The sequence below is a fragment of the Anser cygnoides genome, chromosome 3 (genome assembly GCF_040182565.1).
Source record: "Anser cygnoides isolate HZ-2024a breed goose chromosome 3, Taihu_goose_T2T_genome, whole genome shotgun sequence".
Classification (NCBI taxonomy): Eukaryota; Metazoa; Chordata; class Aves; order Anseriformes; family Anatidae; genus Anser; species Anser cygnoides.
This window is the reverse complement of record NC_089875.1, coordinates 14,847,898-14,868,668: the sequence shown is the minus strand read 5'-3', so window position 1 is coordinate 14,868,668 and position 20,771 is coordinate 14,847,898. Positions and strand designations below refer to the sequence as shown.

At 43.1% G+C, this 20,771-nt stretch overlaps 1 long non-coding RNA gene across 4 annotated transcripts in view; it reads right to left on the bottom strand.

Annotated features, from left to right (window-relative positions):
• Positions 1-20,771, bottom strand: part of LOC106044732 (uncharacterized) — a 43,008-nt gene that overhangs the window by 13,403 nt on the left and 8,834 nt on the right. The window contains exons 3-6 of one of the 4 annotated variants that reach the window (XR_007169029.2): positions 19,667-19,752; positions 12,560-13,636; positions 10,377-10,516; positions 9,432-10,230 (exon numbers count right to left, since the gene is read on the bottom strand). This is a non-coding gene — a long non-coding RNA (uncharacterized lncRNA). Of the gene's footprint in view, positions 1-9,431; positions 10,517-12,559; positions 13,637-19,666; positions 19,753-20,771 lie in introns of those variants that run through there. The other 3 variants (XR_007169028.2, XR_010830064.1, XR_007169027.2) reach the window with 3 other exon arrangements.

The window sequence follows — 20,771 nt, the reverse complement described above, 5'->3', positions numbered from 1 at the left end:
GTGTATGCCAGAAAACCAGAAAAAGTTCCCAGTATGACTGTGAATCCAGCACACCTACTTTATACAGCAGTACTGACTTGCCTTAAGCACAGTACCTTTTATTAATGTGACTGATATATTCGGCTTGAAAGGAGCTGCTTTTTGGGCACACATACCTAAGCTGCAGCACTAAATACAAACTGAGAACAGTTGCTCAGAGTTTAATTTGATTAATTAACTTGGTGACACCTTGGGTGAGAAAAGGTACCTGGTATCCAGTGAGTGGAGGAGGGATGTTTTTAGCAGGAGGAGAGGTAAAAAAGTCATTCAGTCCTCTGGGAAGGAGAGAAAAAAGAGAGCAGCAGGTAATTTACTGCCTGTGGAACATGAAGCTGTTAGCTGAGAGGAGGGGATAAGAATTATAATGTGCCGTAAAACCAATATCTCTATAGAGCCCGTGATGTTTAGTGTCCAGAGTTATGCATTTCAGCTCCCCAGCTCATCTCATGCTGCTCCTATTTCAGCCATGAAGAAGGACCTGGGAGCTCTAAAGCTTGTCCCTTTTATCCACCTCTGTGAATTGCTCCCATAAAAAATATTACCTCTCCTGACAGATCTTGCCTCCAGCACTTCCTCGGAGCCCAGCTCCTCCCAGCACAGCACAGAGCTCAGGGCTTCCTTCTGCCTTGGCTCAGGCAGTGACCCAGCACTCTGTGAGCATAAAGTGCTTCCAGAGCAGGAGAGGGACCACCTTTCTCCTCCCTGCCCATGACCTGCTGGAGATGGTGAGCCATGAAGCAGGGCTGTAGAGATCCACCACCTACTGCTGTCTCTGTATGGGACCAAACCAAGGCTCTCCTGCAAAATTCAGCAGCTCGTCTTTGCAGAGAAAGGGCTGGCCCCATTGCTGCACAAGGGTAGCGTTTCTCTCTTGGAGGAGAGAAAAGCTGCAGTGAGGACGGGAACCACCTCCTGAGCGCACACAACAGAAGTGGGCTTCTCTTTGGATGGGGAAGGCTTTTCCCACCTACTTCCCACCATATGGCCCTGCGCTAGAGCCAAGAGCAGTGCTTACCCACCAGCAGCACAGCAGAAGGGGTCTGCCACAGCAGGGAAAACAGCATTCACATCCCTTCTCCTGCCTGCCCTTGGCCTCCTTCCAGCTTGCTGAGAGTGACTCACTTTCTGCCAGTTACTGGCAAAAATGATACAAAGTCAAGGCAGAAAATATCTTATATGAAGCAAATAGAACAGAGGGAGGGGGATGTTGGGGCCTTTTTTTTTTTTTTTTGGAGGATGAGTACGAGAGAGAAAAGGCTGCAGGTGAAGATGTGTGATGCTGATGGCAGGTAAAGCCATCAGTGCTTATTAAATGGCTGACAGGTGCAGAGGGTCTGCCTTCTTCTGCAGGTGTAGAACTTAGCACCAAGCTTGTGCTGACCTTGCAGTGCCTTGCCTGGATATTTCTGAGCTCTCTTTCTCCCAAGAACTTTCCTCAAAGAGAAAGGCTGCTTCCAGGACACTCAATATTGCCTTTCATTGTTCTGCTTTGGGGGAAGCTCTGCTGGATAACATCAGCTAACAAACAAAACTTTCATGAAGTTACCGTCCTCAGGAGTGCAAAACCCAGAAGTCAGCTCTCCAAAATTCAATTAGCTTAAAAACAGGGGTTTGGAAGACAGAACAAATGTTGGTATCTTCTCATTTTCCTTAGGGCTTTTATGTCAAACTGTTGCCTGCAGCCAAATGAGCTAGAAATGCAATGCCATAAAGGAATAAAACCCATGGCTCTTACTCAACCATATGACTCCTTGAACACAGACTAACAGGTAGGATATCATACAGTCACAGGAGCTAGCAACCCACAGAATCAAGGAGGCAGCAAAGTGCAAGGTGTTGTTTTTTTTCCAGTGGGGAAGGGGTTTCATCAAGTCAAAGGTGATGCATAAGGGCAGGGGCAGAGAGAGGTAATCTGTGTAGCAAGACCCCAAGAAATAGCCTACTGCTTCATCCTGCTCTGAAGGAAAATATAATCTGTCTGGACCATTCTAGGATAAGTTTGTTCTGCCATCTACAGTGAAGTGCTCTGGTGCCTTTTCTTCCAACGAACTTTAATGTCCCTAAACATTCTTTGACTGGCTTTAATACCCCTTGAAACAAACCAGGTCACTTTCTTCCAGTCTACCCTAGTAGTCATGGAGAAAAGTCACCACTACACCCCGAAAGAGCCGTAGGACTCTAGAGACCTTGATTCACCTTCCCATTTGCTGCTTCCAGGTGGAAGCATTGCCTCCCTTCCAACTTCAGGTGTGACGAGAACAATTCCACCACACACCTTTAGCAAAATGAAGATGTAAATAAATGAATTCTTATTTGTCATGAGTGTCCACCAATATCTATAGGGACACACTAGGCCTGATTGCCGTTCACATGAGGAGCTGTTTATGCTGCTGCAGTGAAAGGATTGTTATCTAGACTTTGTTGTAAATGCAAATTAGGCTCCTAATGTTGCTGCTGGAGAGAGGATTAAATTTATCACAAACAGTAGGTATATAATATTTTGTATTCCCCAAGCAAATCTTTCCACAGCAGAGAGAAAGATTAGAAATTGTGCCTGTAATCCAAATGGAAGCACTTTTTTCTTCATGTAAGCCAAGCTAGGGGAAAAAAAATAAAAATAAAGGACTCCTTTCCAAGTTTCCTGTATTTACAGATGATTTAGAGTTTCTTTTCTTTGGGAAAAGATGCTGGAACAAAACAAACAAACAAACAAACCAAACCTACTAAAATAATTATCAAGACTCCCAGTGGGCCCAGAGCCTTAGTTATTCATTTCATTGACAAATAATAATGCTGAATAAAGACTAAATGTAAGATGAAGTCAGTAAAATGTCCAACCAGTCTTGGTCCTGCGTTGAGGCAGGGAGGAGATATGCCAATGGTGTTCATATCAGTAGCCAAATAATTGCTCTTTCCTGAGAGCAAGGAGGGAGCCCACAGAGAAGCACTGGAAAGGCTGCAGTTGACTTTTTGAAGAGTAGCCACTGGCAAGACAGGGCTGTGCCATGTGGGATATTGTCAGATCTGAGGCAGTTTTGGGGCACTGAACTTATGCCTTCAGGCTGCACCCAAGCCTTGTTGTCTACCAAGGAAACCAGCTCTGCCTGGAGGATGGCTTCAGAAGCACCCTCAGTATGCACAACCAAAAATATTTAAAAGGAAACTGTGAATCCAGGAGAGTTAAGTTGGGGTGGCCTAGGTAATTCCTAATGGACAAGAGCCCTCTTCCTGTTTGTTGTCCTCTTACTTGCTTTAATGCACAACTTGTATTGAGCAGGGATATCTGTGTGCAGTATGAGGCCACCATGGATGGACATGGGAAGGTGCTGCCCAGCTCCGCGTCTCACCAGGCCCACAACCTGAGTGTATCTGTGCTCTCTGGTGGATCAAGGCTACATGCATGGTTTGGAAGGATATGTTTTCAGCCAGCTGCTCAACTTACAGGTTCAGTGATTAAGTCCAGCATGATCTTTCCCACATCTACAGCCCTTCCACAACTGTGCAGAGCTCACAGCTCAGCAGGGCTCCCTCCTCTCACTACGAAGCAAGTCAAAATAACTTGTTAGCAGTCCAATTGCATTCCACTGCTTATAATTTATTCATTCTGATTTCTGAACCAGACATAACAAATACACCCACCATTAGCTCTGAATACCCCCTCCTAGGATGTAAAGCACACTGTAATCAATAAATATGCAGAGCCTGTTGCCTCCACTGCCAGAGGCTGGTAAAACCCACAGTCACTTATCTTCAGTTCACTCAGTTCTCCTGCAGCTCACCCTGCTTCTTAAAGCAGCCAGGCAATTTAAAGAAAGGGGTGCAAGAAGGCTATGCAAAAGATGGTCTAAAACATATGTTTTTTGGCTTCATCTTGCTTGCACATATCAAAGACAAGTCAAACATAAACCAGTTGATGGTCAAGAGTGCAGACCACGCTCCAGATACCAGTCTGTGCTCCAGTTTTGGAAAGCTAGGCTCTATATTGAGGGCAATGGCTCAAAGAACATCTGGCCACTGCTCTAAGAAACCACCTGTAGTGTGAGCCTAGAGCAAAGGAAAGGTCCTCTTCAGTACACGTGGCTGTTATTGTATTGCAAAGAGCCACATGGCTCTTTCCATCCATGAGCTCAGGCAGTTTGCAAGCTTTGCAGTCAGAACTACTCTTACCATTTAGCTCTAAACGCTGGGAAAGAGCAGTCACACATGAAATACAATGAATGGGCAAAACCAGAAATCCAGCCCGCACCATTTATAACATACATAGTGATCACCAGCTGCAACGTAGTATCCCAAAGGAAATCCTTAGCTATGCTAATAGAAAGCAATTAGAAAACAAAGCAAAGCTCAGATAAATAACAAATAAAACAAGCAGAAAAAGGGAAATCCAACAGGGTAATTGCTGCTTTTGGAAAACTAGCACTGCAATTGCTTCTACACAGGGGTGTTTTCCACTCTGTTACTGGACTTATGCCCTGGGAAAGCTGAGCAGTTTAGCTGTTTTCACCCCTGTGTAGAGGAAAAAGTCAGAATCATGCCAAATTCCAGGAGCCCGGAGGACTGCCTGGGAAGCCTTGATCTGGGCTGGAACAACTGTCCTCCTGCCCAGCTTGTTTGCCTCTGTATAATTTAGTACTAAGTGTTAAACAGCTAAAGGTATTGAACAAAGCACTATTGTTTGCCATTGTGTAGTTAGAGTCTGAGAAATATGCTACCTGATTCATAAAGACTACACTCAGCTTCAGTTTAAGCTTCAACAGTCTTAAGAGTTGGATGAGCGCTAGAAACTAATTTATATCATCACTATAAGATGCACCTGGGTTTAGATGGGCTGCTTAATCTTCTGTTGTTCTTGCAGAAGCCAATTTGTGGCCAAGGCAAAAGCATTTATATCCAATCCAAAGGGCTTTTAAGCTTAAAGCTCAGGTCACTGGAGACATCTATATTTCTGCAGAGTTTCATTCATTTGTATCGTAGTTGTGTTTGCCTGTAAAAACTAAGGAAAAGAACAAACTCTGGAAGTGGGAGCTTTCAGAAGCACCAAAGCAGGTTTTGTTTTCAGAAAGAATTCAGTGCCTTTACAAATGTCTAGAGGAGAGCAAAGCAAGAAAAATGAAAACTGTGTTTCCAATCTTAAACGAACTTCGGAATTACAGATTCCCTGATCATTTTTATCCACCCACTCATTCACCCACTCCCCACGGAGTTTGGTACTTTGGTGCAAGAGTCCTCTGATGTGTCGGGAATGCCAGGTGACAGCTGAGCATTGCATTAGTATTCTGCAGTATCACCAAGCGAGTTGCTGGGATCTGAAGGGGAGTGAGAAAAGTTTTTAGCCTTTCAATAAGCAGCTAGTGTGTGCTACCACGTGCAGAACAAAGCTCAGCCACAGAGATTCATACAGTGATTAATTCATGCACAGACAATTCTGCTTCACACAGCTCCTTCGGCAGGGTATGCGAGGTGGGAGGCTCCCATATAAGTCAGCCCACGTATAATTATTAATGGTATTGTTAAAACTTTCGTGTTGTTGTCTGTCTGATGAAGACAGGTCATTCATGCAAGTACTAACAGCTCTCATTACTGACACTGTCATTTTGCTACAGTAGGAATAAAATGAATAGAAGGAGCCTCACACCCTCGAACCTCCTTCATCACAGGTTTTGCCCAAAGCTCTGTTTGGCACTTCAATGTCAGGAGGCGTTTGCTGTAATAAACTGGGGAGAGGTTTTCTCAATTGCTGCAATAAAGACTGCCTTCTGAGCCTTGATATTTTGTGCTCCCGAGAGCCCCTAGGGCTGCATCTTCACTGTAAGTAAACAGGGGCCTGGCCCAAAGGGCATGTGGCACCACACAGTCCCTGACCGTGCTGCTAAATTCTCTTTTCCTTCAAAATGGGATTGTATTCCTCATGCTGCCACTTGGAAATATGTCAAAGCCATGACTGAGGGGCAGTGTTAATGTTGGTGATTAGTGCACAGTGCTTGAGCCTCTGTTCTAGCCTAATTAGTTTAGATTTAACTAATGTTGCCATGCCATCATTATGGACTTTCCTCCCCAACTGGAAGAGGGGAGCCAGGACACATGTTCAGCCTTTATGTGTTCAAGCCCATTAATCTAGGTTCATGTCTATTAGTGACACAAACAGAATTAGCAAGGTGCTAGGCCTGCCCCCTGCTTGCAGCCTACCTGGGGAGAACGGACATGGAAATCAAGCAGGGTCTGCAGTGGGATCTCAACCATCAGCAGACCCTGAATCGGTGGAATTACAGTGTCAGGGTTTGAGCTAGCACTTGCTCAGCTAGGCAGGCTCCTAGAATGGCTAACACCTTGCCTTACAAAAGGTGAAGGCATGATTATTCTCTCCCCACATCTACATACTTTGTCATACCACTCTTCAATCTGAGGACCACAGTCCTGTTCCCTGAACACCCCCTCTCCTACCGTAACATTTGTACACACAGACTTTCAGACACATTTGTTATAAAATAAATGTACTGGGCAAATATGGTTCTCTATTTGCCCCATCTCTACTCTCCCATGAACATCAAATGCTGGCACTGTTGGAAGCAGGATACAGAGACTGATGTTTTGTATTGACCCCATACAGCTGGTTGTTCTCATGCTTCATGGAGGAGCAACCAGATAATGAATTTACTCACTCTGCTCCTTTCCTGCCTCTATACAGCCATCCCATCAGCCCATATGGGAACACACAGAAGTGGGCATGGGGAGTTCTGGGGGTACAGTGCTCAGTGCATGCCTTCAGCCCTAGAGTTGCTTCAGTAGAACTCCAAAACAATTTAAGAACTTTGGTCCAAATTGCTGAACAGTTATAGTATTAAAAAGCTGGTCAGTTTATCTCAGAAAGCCTGTCTCACCTTATGAGAGGGGATGGGAGGGTGGGGAAGATTGTCTTGCTGCAGTCATGAAAAGTTCCTTTTCTAGACAACCCTTGTTATAGTTACAGTACAGATAGTTTCCCTGCCAGGTCCCAAATAAGAGCATGTCTATTTGTACATATGTGTCTCTTCTCCACCAGGACATATGTATAGTGATAGTGGATATCATATACCAGACTGGACAGCTATTGACCTATTTCACTCTGACTATAGCAAAGTCACTTCTCCTCCACTGCCTCTGTTCAGTGTACTGAGGGCAGGGTTTTCCCTGGTATATCTGTAACACTCCCCATACCAATAAACCTCCATCTCATTTGGGGACTGAATTATTAGTGTCTGTCCACAGAGTACCAAAACCTGGACCCTGTAATGCAATGGTAATGAAAATGTTAATTAGGATTTCCTAACAAGGAAGAAGACAGACTCAAAAGAATTGAACATAAAAAGAAAATAACAAAGACTCTGTCAAAATGTACTATACTATTTTTAGCCTTTCCTTATTTTCCAGTGATGATAACATTGTGTTAATATAGTGTCTTCCATATATTAATCAATTAAGCCTTCTAGTACCAGCTTGGAACATTATCACCATTCTACATATGTGAAAAGCAGCTTCTTGGCCAGAGAATACCTCCCCAACTAGTTGGCCAGGGACAGAGCCCAGCTTTTGGAGACTCCACATCCTAAGGTTTCACCACCCTGGAGTCCTCCCCTTTCTTCATGATGATGCAAGACAATAAAAACAAATGGTGTTACTGCAGTATCCTCACAAAAGACTTACCTTTGGACAAAAGAACCTGGGGATCTTCATGAAGACCCCTCTCACTACTGGTCTCACATGCATGTCTTGTATGCTATCATTACAGCTCTCTAGCCTGCTTTCCTCACAGACTGTCTGTAGCTCTGTGTCTTTCCTCCTCCTGCTCCTAAAATGTGAAGACTTCCTTGTCCTGCTCTGTAAGTGGGCAATGTGTTGCAGAGGGAGGATGAGGCCAAGTTTTGGGAAGCATGGAGTACCAAAACCCTGCTGACAGATGGACCAGGATCTCCTGGTCTAGTGCCTGTCTCACTGGGAATCAGCCAGGGAGCTCTCACCTGCTCCTCTGTCCTCTAACCACCAAGCTTAGGAAACATGCACAACCTATATTTCATGTTTTATTGGTTAAGCTGTAGGCCTGTTGAAGCTGCTTTCACATCTGCCCTGGCTTCTACCCTGATGTTATGTTAAGACCTAAGGCCCAAAATCAGGTTCCTCTATGGCACAGTGACTCTTCTCTACTTCCACAGGATGGCTCAATACTGATGATCTCACAAATGAATTAAGCAGAAAGGAAACTATGTAATCAATCAGTATTAATGAGCACAGCCCAGTTGTTTACAAGCTATTTCTGTGTTTCAGCCACTGCCTTTGATCTCCAATGCAGATGAGTGCTGGCACTCTGTCAAAATGCAGACTATATCCTGTTCACTTGGGCTCAGCACTATGTCCCTGCGCTGACAGTGGATCAAGCAAAATGAGTGCATGACTTTTAACTTGCTGATTTATTGTGCAGCACTGGCCAGTGGTGGCTGGCTGGAAGTAAACACATTTCCAGTCTGAAGATCTGATCGCAAGAACAAAATGATGATAAAAAAAGGCAGTCCAGAAGGGCTATTTGGAAGGGGGATGGGGGACAACTACAGGCACAGGCAGAAAACTGTACAACTAGGAAACGAAGGCTAGGTTTCTCAAAAAGCCTGGAATCCATATGTTATTTTAGCACTTAATATGTGGCTGGATTCCCAAAAGGACGTAGGAAACTGCAGCAAGTGCTAGAGTTTTTTTTTTTTTTTCTAGTCTTGTGGGGATTCACCTGTTGTAGCTGAAATGTCGTCACTAAGGCTACCTGGAAAATGAGATGGAAGGAAAAGCTAATGCAAAACAGTCAACTTTGTCAGGAAAATGAAGGGCTGAACATATCCCCTTTGGAAGTGGCTTTCCAATGGATAAAAATTAATATTTTAAAGGGAGAGTAGGATACTCATAGGAATGATTTCAGAATTATTTTGAGCATCACTAGAGCTTTTCCTTTGTGTCAGGGATTGTCTGTGTTTGTACAATGCCTAAAGCTGCTTCTCTCTTCTGGCCCTAGCCATTATGGTAATAATGAGAATAACAACAGCAGCAGCCGTGCCGTGTATGTTAATGACCATGTACTCAAGCAAGAGCAGGCTACATATCGCTGGGAAAGATGGAGAGAAAAAAAATGGCAAAGTTAAGATATGACAGGATCATTTAATGATAACTTTGTAAACAATAGAGAACAGACAGGCTGAAACTTTGGTGAAGAAACATAATCCTGCTGGAGAGAGACATTAGAAAAAAAACAAATGATGTACCTAGTGAAGTGTAGTGGGCAAAAGAGAATGCCATGAGGAAAATTATATATATAAATACGTTTTAAAATTCTTAAGGAGAATGTGGAAAACCATAAATGACTTCTTAAACGAAGACTGGAGATTTGTTTTATTGCTACCACAAGAAACAGGCTGTGCTCATGAGATTTGTTAGGGCAAACATAATTGGCAGGGTGCGAGATACGTGAGCATGCTGTACTGACAAAGCTGATGTAATCGGGATGTTATAGAAAAAATAGAACCAGAAATAATAGAGGAGCTGTAGGACCACAAGTAAATTAAATGAAAATGAAAGCCAAAATGTCGGATAGAATGTTTTATTTGTCACTGTTCATGAGGTGTATATGGACCCCAGACAAAAGAAAGGTATTGATAAAAGGCAGGCTGGGCTTTTCTTTGCCTTTTGAAGAACCTGTTCCACGGGGCACATGAGATTGCAAGAAATGATTGGCAGCTTGAAACAATTTTAGCAGGTCCATAGAAATCCATAAAGGCGAGCCTGTAATGTCCTGGAACTTTGTGCTGGGAAGTCAAAACACTGCAAATAGAAGCACAAGACTGATAGACAGGGAAGACATCTGACGTTGAGGAAGGCAGTAGCACTCTTAAGTCATTGCAGTCTTGATGTAATTTAGCTGTGTTTTAGAAATTGTGTTTCCCCTGAAGCTCCGGGTGCTGAGGAGAAGGGAATTAGCCAGCAGCAGGAGACATCACAACAGCAGGATGATGCAAAGCAATTTCTTAATTAAGTTTTGGGTCTTCTTTCTAATGCTTAAACTTACCCTCTTCTCAAACTTCTCAAAACTAAGTGTCATTCAGTGTGCAGTGTTGCAGACAAAACAGTCTTCTCACTCTGGCTACCTCCCTGTTTTGAAAGGTTTCTTCTTTTACCAACCTATCAAAGATCGAGCCAAGAACTTGAAGAACTAATATATATGGGGGTCATCTCAGGCTGAAGAGGTCAAATTTCATCATTGGAAGGATGAGGCAGTGTATATTAGCTGCAAATTGGTACAGAATAGGGATGTAATAGGCTCTTACCAGTACAGGAGCAGGACAGCTGATGAAATCCCTGCTGAGAGTGGAAAGGCAGAGGGAACCAAGGGAGTAGAGCAGAGATGTGCAGTCTGATCCACTGTTCTCTGTATCCTCCCCCATAATAGACTGGGTTGATTCATCATCTTGGGAGGAAAAAAAAAATCCTCAGCAATAATTTATACTCTACTCACCACTCTCCCCAGATAGAGCAGAATGTTTAAAGTTGAGCTCACTGCCCTGCTCCCAGATCCTTGCACCCCATACCCAGGGCTGAAGCAGATGAAGTACACTAGTCCAGGCCATGGAGAATGAAGAGGTATCTACATACCACATTCTTATCTTCAGAGAAATATACTATTTATTGTAACTCTAAATTTGCATGGTGAGTGTTAAAAGCTGGTAGAAAAATTAGTGCCAGTAAGCATATATTGTAAAGCTTACATTTCCATGTTAGCTTCCAGTTGACATCGAATTTCCTTTGTTATTTTACAGACCACTTACTCAAGAGACCCTTCTACCACTCTTCACTTAATCACAGTCACCATCCTACACCATCCTATGTAATTCTGCATCACCTGAAGTCTTTACAATTCCCCCACTCATTTTCTTCCTCAGACCCCTTATGAATATGATGGGTAGCACAGGGGAATGAGGAAGAGAGGGGGGCATCTTCAGTAATCTCCTTGCCCTGTGAAAACAGAACCTTACTCCCTGCCTTTAGCTGTTTGTGAATCCACAATGTTTGATCCAATTTTTCTTTGTCAAGTTTTATGAGGGATCTTTGTGGAGGGACCTTGCCTACTACATTTTTTAAGAAACACAGACAGCATAAGACTCCCTGTTATCCAGAATCCTCCCAAGAACATTAACAGATTTGAGGACATGATGTTTTGTAGAATTTTCTGTGACATATCTCATTTGTTCTTGTGGCTACTACTTCCCCTCTGTAATATAGCAAACATATTTTGTCCCTTCCCTTCCTCTGGGGTGAAGCTGCAGTCATGCAGTCAGAGCACACTAGACTGAATGGCTGAGCATTTTTATTACCTTTAGAACTTGGGGTGGATGCCACCTGGTTCTGGTAATATCATAAATAAATAATAAAAATATCATAATAAAAAAATATGTTTTCAATGTGTTCAAAAATATCTGATGCTGGCCATTGAATTTGTCTCAGCTCTCTCTTTGGAAGGAAAAAATGGTTTGGGTTTTCTGATTGTCTCAGGTGACGTCAGCGACCATCTCAGCAGGGCTGATGGGGTCAGTTTATTCATGCAAGCCTCCTTTCAGCTAGGTCACCCCAGCAACATTCCTCCAGAGGGGTCATGTCGCTCAGCCGAGATAGCCCTGGGCTGTCTCCCTGTGACTCAGGCCAAGCAGGGGAATCAATCAGACACTGCAGCCCCTGCATGAGTGAGCTGCCACCATCAGGGACCTCAGAGGCTTGTTCCAGTTGGGTTCATCTGTCTTCCCATTCCATTAGTCATGTCAAGCATTCACCCCAGTCACTTGGGTATGTCAGTGGCCTACTGACGAGCAGGGCCAACTGCATGGCTGGCATTGCACACAGATCTTTTTTCTAAACCAGTAATAATTGTATAAAATGCAGATGACCTCTAAATACTTAATGAAAATAGTTACTATATAAAAATGTACAGGAGCTGTTCCCTAAGAAGCAGAAGGCCTCACCAGAACTTCCAGCCAGTAGAGTCCTATTATTTTAAATATTTATGGTTTTTTTTTTGACATAACTGCACTGAAAATATTATTGCTGAATATAGCATGTGTTGTTAAAAAAAAAGGACCAAAAATATTGAAAAAATATGGGAAGAGGAGTGGGGGGTGGGGGTAGTTTTAATTCCAAACAATGACTTTACTGCCTAATAAAAAGTTTCAACAGACATGTTTTGCCCAGCCTGGCTTCTCACACTGAGATAACTTAGAAAATACTGGCTGATGTGTGTAAGATTCCTTCCCAATGTTCCTTATTTAGAGTGTTGCTTCTTAACCATATGTATAATGGCATTCTCAAGAAGCTAACCCTTAATCTAATGATACAGTAGAGAAAGAAACTCTTCAGTGCTTAAAGAAAACAGGGCAGGGATGAAAGAAGGAATAACAGTTCTCACTCCTTTCCAGACCCTGAAGGGACCAATCTGGGTAAGGCACGATTCTTAAACAATTACCTCCTTTGCTTTGGTGACTGCTTCCACTTCTCCATCAGGTATCCTGATAGCAACACCAGTGGCAATGGCACTGTGCAGGAGGGAGTTTCTCTTGCTCTCCTGGGGACAGTAAGGCTGAACATGCACATCATCTGCACTGAATTCAAATAGAGAAAGGCTGAAAAGGCTAGCTAGCTAGCTACAGCATTCACAGGAGTTTCAGGGAGTTCACATCAACATACCTAGGTCACATCCAGATGTCAAGTCTTCCCATTGTACTCACAAGCCGTGTCTCAGTATACATAAGAAACAGAAGCCCGTTTTTGTTCCTAGGCATATTTACTCTCTCACCTTTTGTAAGAGATTTGGTGGCATACAGAGCTGAGGTTGATGTTTTGCTTAAACACAAAGTCAGCCCCAGCCTTTGTTGCTGAAATGAGCTAAAGAGAAAAGTGTAAGAAATCTCCTTATTTACTACTACATTTCTTGAACAAACCAACTCTCTCTTACCAGCAGGAAAGGAGTTGTCCCTTCCTCTTCTCCCTCAGAATAATGTTGTTAGGTTGCAATTTCCCAGTCAGACTCCCCTTAGAGATAACAGCCAATTACAAATGGAAAATGTGTCAGGGAACTTCTTACTTCAGCCGTTACACATGGCATAAATTAAAAACAATCCTTCACTGCCATCAGGAAGCATTCATTCTTTGATGTGACTGTCAACACACAGGCAGATTAATACTGGAAAACTGTAGATGAGCAGGTCAGCAGCAAGTCTTCTGTCTTTGGTAGCAGCAGTATTCTACCTACCACAAACATGACCTCCTGGACTTACAAACCTGAAAGAACTGCACAGACAGTGCGGTAGGCTGCAGGGACTAGGGAGGAACATGTTGTTTCCTCCTTGCAACCATGCAAAGGGATGAAGTCTCAGGACTGCACTGTCAACACCTTCATCTGGCCAGAGTACTTCAGTCTGGGTGCTGAGCAGAGCAAAAATCTGTTCCCCAAGACCTGGCTGAGGGACTCCACCATCCTTCACAGCTGAATGACTGGCATGTGCTGTTGAGTGGATGTTTGGTCCTTCATGTTAAGAATGGGCTGTGAAGACATAGAATAAAAAGCACATTATTTTCTGGAAGAGACGGTTTCTTCCCATCTCACAAAATACAGGTGCCGTTTGCAACTTGGCCATGTTTGCATCCTTTCTCATTGAAATGGAAGTCATCCTTTCTCATTTCTCAGTCTCCTCAGAGGTTACTTCTGAAAACCTGGCAAGACAACAACCTTATCATGGTTACATGGTTTTATTTCTCTCCTCCCTTTTTAATTAAAAAATATGTGTAAGCATTCTTGATAACTGAGCAAAATTTACTGCTAGTGGTGTGGTGTTGACAAAGGAGATTTGTTCCTCCTTCTCTAATTGTTTTGTTTGTTTGTTTGCTTGCTTGTTTTCAAAGCTGAGCAACACTGTGATCACACAAAGATTTGAAATATTCCTCTATCCATCCTAGGATGGATGTCTCCTCCATCCTAGGAGGAGTTCTGCAATGCTTTTTCCCACCCAGGAGTGGTCCTAGAGTCACCTGACATTTGAAAAAAATGTATATAAAAATCAACCAAGCACCAGCTCCCCAAACTGAAGAAATGTCTGAAAAGACATTGAGAGGTCACTAACATACACATAACACAGACTTCTCTTCCTTTCTCAAGCCAGTCTTTGAGGAGAAGGACAGCAGCCGAACACTTGGGACTTCATCACTGCACACGGCGGTGATTTACTGCTGAAGACAACGTGCATCACAGCACCATCCCAGCCTGGGCCATGGGGGCATGGAGGCATTGCTGGCTGGGGGGGGGGGGTGTCAAACGCTGCTGAAACTCCAATTTTAAGCACAGACCCTTAAAGCTTCCAGCAGCGCACAATGGGTTTACAAGGCACAGTGCCGCATTAGGAAAAAACATCTCTAATCTTATGTAACAAGTCCTGAGAGGCGTGTTGCCAAGTAAGCACAGTTTAAAATCAATCAGGCAATAGCACAAAACATTTAGCACTTGGCTGCAGAATTCCACTTGTTCCTGCTCAGCAGCTATCCTGGGACAAGCACAGGATCTGTGGGAAGGGTGAGGAAGAGCAAGCCACCACTTTGTCACAGCCTCCCGTCCTCAGCCAGGACTGTGTCAACCCCAGGGCCTCTGGACTCTCAGCCTTTACATCCAGCAGTGAGGACAAACCCACAGCCATACCAGACTGCTACAACTGCACACAGTGCTGCTCCTGTGCCCCCAAACACTTGCTGGGCTATAACCCCTTCTCGGGGAAACAAGTGGCACTTCTCTGGGCAGCACAACAAAAGCTTCTCCCATGTGCGCTGCAGTGTCTGGAAATCAGGGAAGGGAGACAGTGGGATGAAGCCACGAGCAGCTCTGGATTCAAGGCTGTGTTTGTTTTCTTTTTTAAAGCCTTTGTGTTACTGACCGCAGCAATGGTTTACTGAAGCTGTATAGCCCTAGGTTTTATCCTAGGTGTCATGCTTCACCACCAGAAGTATTTAGTCTCTCAGGGATACAAGCTCTGGGCACTATTTTGTGGCCATTGCTCCCACATTGCTGTCAGTGCCCCACTTTGTCATTTTGGAAGGCAGGATTATATCAAAGGAGCAGCCATGCTTCTTTCACCTAATTTAGTAGAGCACAGACTATTTTTAACCTCATTTCGTATTGCCTCATGCTTACACACTTACTCACTTTTGCACTCACTGTCATCCTAACACACATTTTTCTCAGAGAGATGATGGAAGCAAGTACAGCTTTCATAATGTAACTGAGGCTCATCCTGGACATCCCTGCCCTGAGCTGCTACCCAGGAGGTGGAATTTCTGGTCCATGTTTGCCCAGGTGTACAAACACTGGGCAACAGCTAGCAGAAGGAGTACCAACTGCACAGAGCATCTGCTCTCCTTCTGCATTTCTTGCACAGGTTTCTTGCCACTTGTTCCTGGCTCAGAAAGGTAGATCTGCCCTTGTGGAGACTGAAGACAGCTACCAAATTACTGTTTGATGGAAAAGGAACATGACCCTTTTATAACCACCAATGATAAATAAACAAAACTTGTATCTTTTATGGAACTTGTATTTTAAATACATCTTGAAGCAAATGTTGTTATAAATTCAGGTAGTCTGGGCTGCAGTGACCACTCCCTGGTTGAGCTTGTGATCTCGAGGAATATGGGCCTGGCAAAGAGCAAAGTTAGGACCCTTCTGAAGAATGAACTTTGAGCTATTTAAAGACCCAGTAGATGAGATCCCTTGGAACACTATCCTTAAGGACAAAGGAGCTGAACAGAGCTGGATGATTTTTAAGGTCCCTTCCAACCCAAGCCATTCTATGATTCTACAGTTCTGTGAAATTCCTGCTCACCTTGGGGGCACAGAGCATATAAGAACAATTCCTCTCAAGGAGTGTATACCAGCCCTTGTAGCTTATGTCATGGTATTCAAGAACACAATGCTATATCCTAATGTTAACTTCTGCAGATGAACTCACTAGTCTCCAAAAGCCCAGGAGACCGCTATGGTTGACCAGTGAATCAGAACAAAACCCCACGATGACAAAGACGGAGCTGAAATCAAGTTACCACAAAGACTATGAAGCAAATGCTACATGAGGCACTGCAGTTCCTACAAAAGGCTGTTTGATAACATTGGTTCATCATGTCTTCCAGCTGACTTGTAGGCAATGGCTACCCATGTTTTTTGGTGCCAGTGGCTCCATATCAGTCCATGGTCCAGATGGTTATCTTCACACTCGTGTTGAAGGGGCACCTGAAAATGGACTGTGTACATTTTGCAAGTGACAGATCTCCCTCACTGCAGAAGTGACTGAGATGTATCCACTAGTGGGAAAGGTTATGTTAAGAAAACTTGTTTTGTTGAACAACTGAGTGTGACTTTATTCGGCACAGCTACAAGCCTACGCTGTTGAATCAGCCACAGTCACACTTCGTGAGCTGCCTTGGAGAAGCAAGAGATCTGGCAAGATCCTAGAGGAGTAGAAGGAGGTGCTATGAGATCCCTGCCAGCAGCAAAGGTCTGCTCTCAGACTGCAGCAGCTGTCCTCCAATCACTGCTCTGTCTGCTCCCAGGAAAGCAATGTCCAGTTCCTCCTGGCCAAAATTCAGCTGCTGCTGACTCGTAAACATCACCAAGAGCAACCCACTTTTAGTGCTGGTTGATCAGCCATGGATGCTATGTCCTACAGCTATTGGCAGAGAGACTCTAGCAGCTCAGCTGTCCTTTATGAGCTGCCTTCACAGACAGGCAACCTGCCTTCGATTCTATAGAGCAGTAGTGCACAAGGCTGCAGAAGCTTAAATAACCTGCTGCATGTAATGTACAACATTCACACGGACACAACAGCAAGATCAAGAGATTTCCCTTTTCGTTCATCACCACAAGAAGAAGCCAGGCAGGGTGAATACTTGGGGATATTTTTACAGCAGTGTCCTGGGGCTTAGAAAAGGTATCAAGTAGCCCAAAATTGTCCATATAAGTATGATTTCGTAAAAGATGCAAACTATATAGGTTTCTCTGGTGAGTTGACACAGCATCTGAAATCCCCACTTGATTGCTTTGTGACCGCAGATGACTCATTTGGTCTCTTTCTTGAAGTCAGACCAAGGTTCAAATGTAGGTGTACAAGAAAAGTTTGTGCAGAACAAACAAGTAAACAGGAGACTCACTGAGATTCCATTTGGGAAATTACTTACATTAGGTGCAAGCAATGATTCCTGGGAAAATGTCTGACAGACAGGCTCTGAAGGATTGCCATGGCCACCCTCCAAGTGAAAGGTGTATAGAGCACACACTGCAGTGGGGCAGCACACACGGTGATCTATCAGCTGTTATCCTCCCAGTGTGATTATGTTTTGATTATTTCCAAGACATGGAAATGCCAGAGGAGCAGCTGGGTTAGGCTGGAGACACACCACAGAGGTTACTAAGAGTATCAGCTGGCTATAAAGCAGCATAACTCTGCTTCACACGGATTGCAAACCAGACAGGAAGACTTGAGGAATTTGAAGTGTTGATCCAGCTCGCATTTCTGGATGGTGCACACTTGTGTATGTCTAGCTCTGCTTTCACATCTCCGAAGCTCACCAGGAACATCAGCCCAAATAGACGTTCTAACCAGTGACTGAGGCTTTGTGGTTACCCTTCTCTATCTTGGTTATATCAAGCAGCTCACAATTTGTTTCCCCGAATTATTACATTTGAAACAAAACTATACTCAAGGGTTAACACGGAACAAGCTGCAGATCTCCAGTGTCCAAGTGAATTAAAGAAAACCATAATCCTGCTCTACCACTGCTGTCAATGGGGAAAGGGCTGTTCTTACCAGTAAGGAGTGCTAGTGAGTGATTTTTGGAGAACAGTCCAGTTGGTACTTGAGACACTTGGAAAACCCATGTTTGAAGAAGCCAAGGATTGAGATTCTCTAGCAGCAAAAGAGCGGTGGGAGGAGAAAGGCTCTCTCACACACACCACAGGCACACATTTCATCAAAGTGTGAACACTTCAGCATTTTTTACATCTGACTTTGGAGTGAAGTTTTTTCTTGACATTTTGGATGTTCACAGGAATGAAAGATAAGGATTTCCTCAGGATTTTTACAAGGTGCTTGAGTACCTTCTCACCCCACTTTTTTTAGTCAGACCCCAAACTGAGACAGTTTTGTTTCCAGTGCATCCCAGAGAATTATCCCACTGAAATTCCTCATGTGTCTCCTGAAGGACATGAAGTCATGATAATGATGGGAGATGAGGTGTTCAGGCAGAGAAGAGAGAAGGAGAAAAGATAAAGCCTTACTAAACTTACCTGTAGTTGCAGTCTGCATCCAAATCCTTTGGCACGCGAGGACAATGAGAATATAATCATATTTCTGTTTCTGTTGTATACATAAAGCCATTTTTTTCTTACAATTTATGCTTTAAAAAAAATCGTTATAGGATAGGGTCATAGACCATTGAATCATTAGGGTATTGCCTGAAGAAAATCAACCCAATCTGATCAGCCCTGCCAATTCACCCAATCTGAAGCTGTTCTACATGAAGAATGTATACTTCCTTGACTTGCTTGGAGGTATGTTGTAGGTGGAAATAGCAATAGCTTGAAAAGGTAGAAATAGCAGGTCCCAGGAAGTTTAGACTGGCCAGCTCTGAGGTTACAGCTGTGGTTGTACATACAAATTAGGATTCAGTAGCTCTATTTCGTCAACTGTCCTGAGCACACTGTGCTGATTTCCGCATTTTGTATGCTCAGCATAGTCTGCTGTAAGTAATTCTCTTGCTGATTAGTAGAAAATTTCCTTATGGGAGCCTGCTCTGCATTTCCCTGGAGTAAGGGAGATTTCTGGACTAAAAAAAAATTAACTCAGTGTTTGTATATTATTATGATTCATTATTTATGAAGCAATGGCAGCTATAAATCTCAAAGTTTAAAGTCTTCCTGCCTCCCTTCTGGTAAGCATTACACAGAAATGTAAAGAAGGGGAGTGCTATTGTCCCAGTGATTCCAGAAATTTATAGAACACGTAGATCATAAGAGATGGGTAAAGCTGCCAGACTAACTGCTTGCAAGCAAGACACATTTAATAGAGATAACTTATTTTGTGAAGAAGAGTCTGCGTTAATCAAGCAAAGCAAAATTTACAAGGCACCCATACAGATTTGTATAACATATTTGGTATTTTTTCAGAAACACAAGCAGAAGGAAGTAAAAGAAAAAGATTTCCAGTGATCTAGCTCCAAAGACCCAGATGCTGGAGTTCAGGAGTACTGCATTGTCCATCCAAAGCATCTTTAATTTGTCGGCTCCATAAATGTACGTAGAAGTTTCTATTTTGGAGCAGAAGTGTGTAAGGCAAATCCAGGGCATTTTTTTTTTCCTAGTACACTAAGGATCCATACAATTCTGCTGTTTTTATATAGGTCAAAATGCTTGGGGATGAATATCAAAACTGTCTAAGAGATCTGGGTACCAGCACTGCTCAGATCAATGGGAAATCTTGAATAAACATCTAAGGTATGGTATTTCTATAGCTTCCTTGTTTTAGTAAGAAAAAAACCCTACCTGGATTGCGTCTTTAAACTGAATGAATAGGTTGTTTTAATTTGCATCAATATCTCTTTGTACTCAGTATTCACTGTAGAAGAGCCCTGAAAGAAAGAAATATTATTAATCAGAAACTGTAATGTTTCTTCAAAAAATATCCCCAAACCTTGATCACCTCAGCTTTCTGTTAAAGGGAATGTAAAATGTTGGAACACCTGTACATTGCGGAGAGGGGTTCAATTTTCCTTTTAATAAAAAAAAAGTTCTCAAGGAAATCAAAAACTTGTTGAAAAGAAAAAAAAAAGCCTAATCTCAAACTATTTATGCTGAAAAGCAATTTTAATGGAAAATTTTATTTTACCATTTTTAATTAAGGGCCAGATGGTGCCTTTAAAACTCAGCCTTGAATAAAGAAGAGCATATAGCGCTCTGAAAATTCTACCTTAGAAATGCAAAAAGAGGTTTAAAAAATCATCTGTCGGCATTTTTTGTGCCCATACAGTAAGACAACGTATGCCTAGTACCTCTGCAAGTTAGGATGCCATGGAAACTTAAGAACAGCCACCTTAGATCAGACCAAAGGTTTGCCTTTCTCCAGTAATGTTAAAAAACAGATACTGAGGGAAAGCTGCAACATAGCAAATATGGTAGTACTTCTAAAACATATCCTTGCATCCAGCCCTCTGCAGCTCCAGGCTTTTCCAAACCAGATGTAATCTTTATCTATTCAATATCACTCACTGAACCTCTTCCATGGACCTAGCCAATCTCTTCCTGCACCTGTGTAAGCTGTCACATCCACAGCGTCTTTCAGAAAGATGCTCCACAGATCTGCAGTTTGTTGCATGGAGAACTCTTCCCTGTTTGTTTTTGGACCTTGGCACTTCTTATCCTCATTTGATGTCAGTTATGATAGTTGGAAATTGGCCTAATTATATATCAAAGCCTACCTTCTCTCACTCCTCTGTTGCTTTCGGAGCATAACTTTCCTGTAATCTACCTCTAGTTCCTCTTTTCTTCCATGTGTCTACCTACAGGCATCTTTTATTCCCTTCATACATAAGAAGGGAGGGCACAGTCCAACCTTTATATGATGTGTTTGTCACCAGGACACCTTCAATTT